Raw genomic sequence first — 8657 nt, forward strand, 5'->3', positions numbered from 1 at the left:
TCTAAATGTTTTATACTCACCAGCATCTACTGTGGTGGCTGAAGTGGTCATTTCCCTGGACGCTGAAAAAGCGTTTGATAGGGTAGAGTGGAGTTTTTTGTTTGAGTGCTTGAGTAGATTTGGTTTTGGTCCCAATTTTAGATCATGGATTGAGCTTTTATATTTCAGCCCAAAAGCATCAATAGTCACTAATAGGAACCATTCTAATTTTTTTTCCTTGATGAGGGGAACACGTCAGGGTTCGCCAATAAGTCCACTTCTGTTTGCTTTGGTTATTGAACCTCTTTCTATTGTGCTTAAGTCAAAGACAGAAATATGTGGAATTAATAGATGGGGTCTGACTCACAAGTTATCCTTGTATGCAGACGACTTATTATTATACATATCTGACCCTATGCGTTGTATTCCCCATGTTTTGAATATATTGCGAACATTTAGTGTTTTTTCTGGTTATAAATTGAACCTAACTAAAAGTGAGTGCTTCCCAATAAATGTCTTGGCCCGGTCTCTTCAGGACTCAGATTTACCCTTCTGTATGTCCAGAGATGGGTTTAAGTATTTAGGTATTCATTTAAGTCGTACATTCCCTGAGCTATACCATAAAAACTTTACTCCATTAGTAGATAAGTTAAAGTCTGATTTCCAGAGATGGAATGCCATTAATTTGTCATTGGTTGGTAGGATTAACTGTATTAAAATGAATGTTCTCCCTAGATTTCTTTATCTTTTTCAGTGTCTTCCAATTTATTTGCCCAAATCATTTTTTCTATCTATGGATAGGCATATATCATCTTTTATATGGGCTGGTAAAGTGCCTAGAATTCAAAAGAGATTTCTTCAAAGACATCGCTCCAATGGAGGCTTGGGCTTGCCAAACTTGCAATTTTATTATTGGGCAGCAAACTGTCAGAAAATACTGTATTGGTGTCAGTCATCAGATGTGGGCTGGTGTGAGTCTGAAAATAATTCTTGCCTTTCAACTTCGCTCCCAGCCTTAGTGACTTCTAAAATCCCTCTGGCTAGTTCAACATATACTTCAAATCCAACGGTTATTAATACCTTACGTATTTGGCAACAATTTAGAAAACATGGGGATCTACCTAATTTCTCCATTCAAGCCCCAATTTGTCATAATCACTCATTTATTCCAGCTAGAATAGATGCCACTTTCTTGAAATGGGGTAGACAAGGCCTTGTCAGATTTAAAGATTTTTATAAGGAAGGTGTATTTGTAAGTTTCAATGACATGTGTGAAACATTTAATCTCCCCCGTTCAAATCATTTTAGATATCTACAGATTCGTCAATTTATTCGTAGTAATACGACTGATTTTCCAAATGAACCAGATCCATCTGTTTTGGAGGATATTTTGGATGTGTCTTTTAATTTAAAGGGGCTTATTTCTAGAATTTATAATATCATCACTTCCCATGGTGATAATACCCTGGATAAGATTAGAGCAAAGTGGGATGATGAATTTGGAGAGGCAATACCGGATAGTGTATGGGAGGAAGCTGTACATAGGGTCAATGGGACTACATCCTGTGCTCGTCTAAGTTTAATCCAATTTAAAGTTTTACACAGGATGCATTTTTCTAAAGCTAAATTGGCAAAAATGTTTTCAGGCATGGATGATAATTGTAGTAGATGTCATAGTGCTCCAGCGACATTGACTCACATGTTTTGGTCATGCCCAAGTTTGGATCAATTTTGGTCAGGGGTTTATAAAACGATATCTGAAATTTTAGAAATAGAATATGAGCCCAATATGTACACCTCAATTTTTGGAACTGTGTCAGGTGACTCTGTGAGGCTTTCTGGGTACAAAGATGTATTAGCCTTTTCAACTTTGATTGCCAGACGGCAAATTCTTTTAAATTGGAAATCCCCATACCCACCAAAAGTATCAGTATGGCTGACTGATCTTATGATGTATCTGAAATTAGAAAAGATTAAGTATGCACTTAGAGGGTCTGTTGACCTTTTTTATGGTATCTGGAACCCTGTAATAATATATTTTGAAAAACTTAAGACCGTTCCTGTGTCTCTGTAATGACATGTAAAGTACCAAGATAGTCTGATGGCATAGGCCTAAAGAAGTCTGCAATATTTTTTGATGTACCACTGGTATGGTTTGGTATTACTGGATAATGTATACGTTTTTTTTTGTTTGTTTTTTTTTATAAGAATTGTACAAGTGACTTACTGTCTTTTGTTTGACTGGTGACATACGAAAACGCACAGGTTCTGTTGGGGGTGGGGGGTGGAAGGGTGGGCAGGGGGTTGTAGTTTGGAAATGTATGTGAAAAACGAATGTCTTTCATCTAAGTTTGTAACTCTGTATCTTTCATTAATAAAAAAAAAAAAAAAAAAAAAAAAAAAACCACACATAAAGGGCACCGAAAAGGAAATCCATGAGCTGCTGCGTCTGAGCGTACCGCCATCTTGACCAGATTGGTTCACACTGCCAAGATTGACATAGTGACTCAAACAATCACTCTTTACAACCATGGTAAGCAGAAAAGCATCTCAGCATGCACAAAACGTCGAACACTGATGTGGCTGGGTTACAACAGCTAAAGATCATATTGGGTTACACTCCTGTCAGCCAAGATCAAGAATCTGAGGCTATCATGGGCACAGCATCACCCAAACTTGACAGTTGAAGACTTGGGGGGGGGGGGGGGGGGGGACATCACCTGCTCTTTTTTTCAGTATTCAACTATCCAGTTTTGGTGTGTCTATGCTCATGATAGCTTCAGATTTTTGTTCTTGCTCAGAAATATTCCCTTTCTGTCCAGAGACTGTTTTACCAGCTCTGTCTGCCCCCCATTTGTTTGTTTTTTTTTGCTGCTGCCCTGCCCCCTACTCTCTCACCCTCCTCACTCTGAGCTGTACTCATGCCAAATTAAAAACAAGAGGTGTTAATTTCTCAGAAGGTTTGATTAAGTAAAATGCCTTTTTAATGGGATGTAATAGACTTGGACAGTTGGAACAGCACCAAACTATCACCCATGGTTGGAAAAACTGATATCCCTGCTCTATATTCTAGCATACTAGTAGAAGACCAGAAAGTTGTATGTAGACCTCAGTGTATTGCATCACAATACTGACTTATCTCTCTGAAATATCTCTCTTTAGACTCTATAGACTGGCTTATCATAAAAACAAAACAGTCCTGTGGTCCAACAAGAGTTAACACTTTCAGCATAGCACTGCTAATGTCATTAATCCAGTCAGCATGAAAAACAAAACACGTAGATGAGCCCTGCAAACTTCATGACGTCACATCACAAACATAATTAATACACATAATGAAAAAACAGTTATGTACCAGTATGATTATACATGATTATGTATGAGTCCAGACACATCATATGTAAATTTAACACATGCCTTGGATGAGAAGCATCCATAAAGTCTGGAGTGGAGACAAAATAGATAGTTTTCACTGACGTCACGGCATTCCGGGGAACGCCCTCCAGCCGCCATCTTGTGGGGCAAACAAAACGGACCATTGCCATTACCGGCTACGTTATCTCGGATGAATTTATGAAGTTATATAGTCAGTTTTCTAAAATAAAGATCAATGTCGGCAAAATCAAGCAAACGGAAGTATATAGATACATTGGACGACATCTCACAACAACGGTATGCAGCCAAACTGGCCTTGATTGGGGGAATTGACCCCTACGAAGTGGACAAAGATGCATTTTCAAGTGACTATGCAGGGCTGCCATCCATATCATACCCTGATATTGTGAACTATTTCGTGAATAGTAAAAGTGCCTACACACTTGACGACCTCAAAGCATACAAGTCGCTGGAGTCATACAATTATTTTGTCTGTGGCTGGGTCCGTGAAGTCCACCATATAAAAACAAGTGACAGTCGTGTCCTAATTACAGCCAAGGTATGTAAACATTGGAATTTTAGAGCTCTCAACACTGCATATAAATATATGTGTGTGTATAATATCGAGTTGATTTAAGACAAATTTTACATCCATTAGTGGTATTACAGTACCATGTCAGTATAAACTTTGTAATATAATTAACTGGTATGTAGGCTTGTTACATTTTGTGTTTGTTATGATAAATATGACAATTTATAGGCCAGTAATAATCATATGTTTGCAGCCTTGTACCGAGCGATATTAAGTGTACATTACAATGTAAACGTACACTCAGCAGTTCCAGTTAGGCATTCTCCAGAGATTGTTTACATGATGTTTTGGTTTCCAAAAACAAACTTAAACACAATTGATTGTTTATTTAAACAACTTACCACTTATAAAATGATCGGCGCAGACTTTGCTGTGTTTGGAAGGCTGATAATCCTTGCGGTTGATTCTCGCAAGCCATAGATTTCTCCTTTGTATGCTGAGTTTCTTTGTTTGCTCGCCTTCGTGCTCCCATACAGTGGGAATTCCATAAAAGCTCCGCTTGACGTCATCATCTGACCTATTACGACAGCCATGAATACAACAGGTGTGCACCATTGCTAGCTTTAAATAGCTTGCTTGGGTTCTTTTGAAGACTTTGTACTCGCACGTTACAATGTGTGCTCAGTGACCCGTACGGTAAGTTTGACCCACAAGATGGCCGCCACTAGGGAATCTCCGACTCTGTGATGTCATGTGAAAACTATGTATACTCGATACAGTGGGTACGGAAAGTATTCAGACCCCTTTAAATTTTTCACTCTTTGTTTCATTGCAGCCATTTGCTAAAATCAAAAAAGTTAATTTTATTTCTCATTAATGTACACTCAGCACCCCATCTTCACAGAAAAAAACAGAAATGTAGAAATTTTTGCAAATTTATTAAAAAAGAAAAACTGAAATATCACATGGTCATAAGTATTCAGACCCTTTGCTGTGACACTCATATTTAACTCATATGCTGTCCATTTCTTCTGATCCTCCTTGAGATGGTTCTACTCCTTCATTGGAGTCCAACTGTGTTTAATTAAACTGATTGGACTTGATTAGGAAAGGCACACACCTGTCTATATAAGACCTTACAGCTCACAGTGCATGTCAGAGCAAATGAGAATCATGAGGTCGAAGGAACTGCCCAAGGAGCTCAGAGACAGAATTGTGGCAAGGCACAGATCTGGCCAAGGTTACAAAATAATTTCTGCAGCACTCAAGGTTCCTAAGAGCACAGTGGCCTCCATAATCCTTAAATGGAAGAAGTTTGGGACGACCAGAACTCTTCCTAGACCTGGCCGTCCAGCCAAACTGAGCAATCGTGGGAGAAGAGCCTTGGTGAGAGAGGTAAAGAAGAACCCAAAGATCACTGTGGCTGAGCTCCAGAGACGCAGTAGGGAGATGGGAGAAAGTTCCACAAAGTCAACTATCACTGCAGCCCTCCACCAGTCGGGGCTTTATGGCAGAGTGGCCCGACGGAAGCCTCTCCTCAGTGCAAGACATATGAAAGCCCGCATAGAGTTTGACAAAAAACACATGAAGGACTCCCAGACTATGAGAATTAAGATTCTCTGGTCTGATGAGACGAAGATTGAACTTTTTGGCATTAATTCTAAGCGGTATGTGTGGAGAAAACCAGGCACTGCTCATCACCTGCCCAATACAATCCCAACAGTGAAACATGGTGGTGGCAGCATCATGCTATGGGGGTGTTTTTCAGCTGCAGGGACAGGACGACTGGTTGCAATTGAAGGAAAGATGAATGCGGCCAAGTATAGAGATATCCTGGAAGAAAACCTCTTCCAGAGTGCTCAGGACCTCAGACTGGGCCGAAGGTTCACCTTCCAACAAGACAATGACCCTAAGCACACAGCTAAAATAACAAAGGAGTGGCTTCAGAACAACTCTGTGACCATTCTTGACTGGCCCAGCCAGAGCCCTGACCTAAACCCAATTGAGCATCTCTGGAGAGACCTGAAAATGGCTGTCCACCAACGTTCACCATCCAACCTGACAGAACTGGAGAGGATCTGCAAAGAAGAATGGCAGAGGATCCCCAAATCCAGGTGTGAAAAACTTGTTGCATCATTCCCAAGAAGACTCATGGCTGTACTAGCTCAAAAGGGTGCTTCTACTCAATACTGAGCAAAGGGTCTGAATACTTATGACCATGTGATATTTCGGTTTTTCTTTTTTAATAAATTTTCAAAAATTTCTACATTTCTGGTTTTTTCTGTCAAGATGGGGTGCTGAGTGTACATTAATGAGAAATAAAATGAACGTTTTTGATTTTAGCAAATGGCTGCAATGAAACAAAGAGTGAAAAATTTAAAGGGGTCTGAATACTTTCCGTACCCACTGTACAACAGCTTTTGTGCTCACCATCCTGGTTGTGCAGCTGCCTGAAATTAGGCTCTTGAGTATAATTAGCCATTATTGTGTCCATTCAGTCATTTACAGCTCAACTAATTAATGCAGCTGCACACTCTTGCAAGGGCAATCTCATATTCAAAAAGAATTTGTCTTATTGTTACATGGTGTTTTTGCCCTTGTTCCAGAGATGGTGCTTCCACAGGGTGAAAGCTGAAATATACAATGCTTTGAAGAGCCACATGCAAAAGATTTGCTAAGAGGCATAAGTCAGCAACAAACTTGCATAGCAATAGCATTTGCAGTCAGAAGGGATACAATAGTCTCAACACTGTCTTTAACTGGGTAGTATTTTTTTTAATATTACTCTAGATCAAAATGAAACATTGGCAAGACATTTGATAAAGTAAAGGCTTAATTCATCTTGTACTAAAAAGGGGCCAGAAGATGATGAGTGACTTTTGTCTGAAATCTACTGTTTTCTGTCGTTACTCACTAGATTTTGTTTATTATATATAAAGTTAGCACATCAGTCTGATATCTAATTTTACTAATATGCTTCATTTTGTTTGAGAGAGAGAATAAAAACTGTAATTTTATCCAAACAGAAGCAGATCGCATAAGTATCTGCTGCACCTTGTCTATCCTATTATCTATTTCATGCCATACACTTTGCAGTGTGCTCACATAATGCCAATTTTTTTTTCTGTGCAGAATTTAAGCCTGTACAAGATGGTTTGGCTTAAACAGCTCAGCACCTTTTTCACTGCTATCCATCCCCACCAACTTAACTTAAGTGGTCCAGGAAGGTCATTATGTTTTGTCAGAGGTGCTTCTGAGAATGACACAAAATTAACTGAAAGCCTGTAATGTGGCAGTAGTAGTCTGTACTTTCCTGCTTATTTTCAACAAGATCATTAGATTGTGGCCTGTTAATCTAAAATGATAGAACACTGTAGGAAATATATGGTTTCCTATCTTTATATGTCAGAAAGAATCATACAGATGAGTTGTGTACGCTTCTTGAGAAGGAAGCATAAAACATAAGGAAGCATAAAGTCAAATCTACAAAAAAATGTGCGGACTGTTTGCAATCGTAGATCAGCATTAAACCAACTTTTATTGAAATACTAGAAGACAAATATATTAAATCTACAAATCTATCCTCCTCTCAGACCATTTAACTGTACACACAACTTTATATACAGTTCATATTGTTAACTATACCTAATACTGGTATTTACATCTGTGGAGGTGGGGGCATGGCCAAGCGTCAGTTGGTGAATAGAGGGCGGGGCCAGGGAAGGTGAGTGGCAAAGTCAGTACACCTGTTGGCAATTAATGTTGTTTCTATGTGTGTTTTGCAGTGAGGATGGAAGGTAGAAAAGGAGAGAGTGACAAGAGAAGCTCTCTCCCGACCAGAGCAAGTGTGTGTGTGTGTGTGTGTGTGTGTGTGTGTGTGAGCAAGCAAACAAGATTAGTAAAGCTGAAAAGCAAGCATGAAATAGAAAAAGTCTGTGTTAACATCATTCCCCACCTGCTACGCTTCAGGAAGGAGCAGGAGCAATGATTCGAAGCCTTGCTGCTGGCCCAGCAGGAAGACTGCGAGGCGTTCTGGCACCTGCTTGCGTCAGTGGGGTCCTCAGCTGTGTAGGTGCAATAGGCTTATCGAATCAGTCTCATGTAAAAAGGGATCAGTCTCATAAATTCATTAATCAAGAGGTTGGCACTCAGTGAATGTTGTAGCAATATACAGGAGACAGTTTACTCCAAAGGTACCATTTATTGAAATAGCTAACACGAATTAGCAAACTAATACTGATCAGATATAGCAACAGTAGCAGCCAAGGAATAATTCAATATAAATGGTGCTACAATGTATACAAGTAATAATCAGTAGTGTATAAAGCAATAGTCAGTAGTAAGTAGAATAAAAATCAGCAGTGAATATGATGATAACCAAGGCACTAATAGTGATCAGAAGTAATGGGCTATATGCAAGTGTTACAGTGTAGGGAACAAATGAGTGTAGGGGCGAGTGAATGTTAAAATGTGAGAGGGAAATCATGTATTTATGTGTGTCTGTGTTAGAGTGTGTGTGTGTGAGCGTAGGTGTGTGCGTGCGGTGTGCGCAGCTGCACACTAACGAGATGAGAAGGAGCTAGGGAGAGAGAGTGTGCGCAGGCGCACGACAAGGAGGAGGGGAGTGAGAGAACGAGGCTATGCACGGCGCACGGGCGAGAGATACAGTAGGTGTGATATGTGAATGTAGTGCGCAAGCTTTTGTGCTAGGCACCGCCTAAAGGGGGGATGGACAACAAGGAGAGCGCACGAGGGAGAGTAACAAAGGATC

This window comes from Neoarius graeffei, chromosome 25, assembly GCF_027579695.1.
Source record: "Neoarius graeffei isolate fNeoGra1 chromosome 25, fNeoGra1.pri, whole genome shotgun sequence".
Classification (NCBI taxonomy): domain Eukaryota; kingdom Metazoa; phylum Chordata; class Actinopteri; order Siluriformes; family Ariidae; genus Neoarius; species Neoarius graeffei.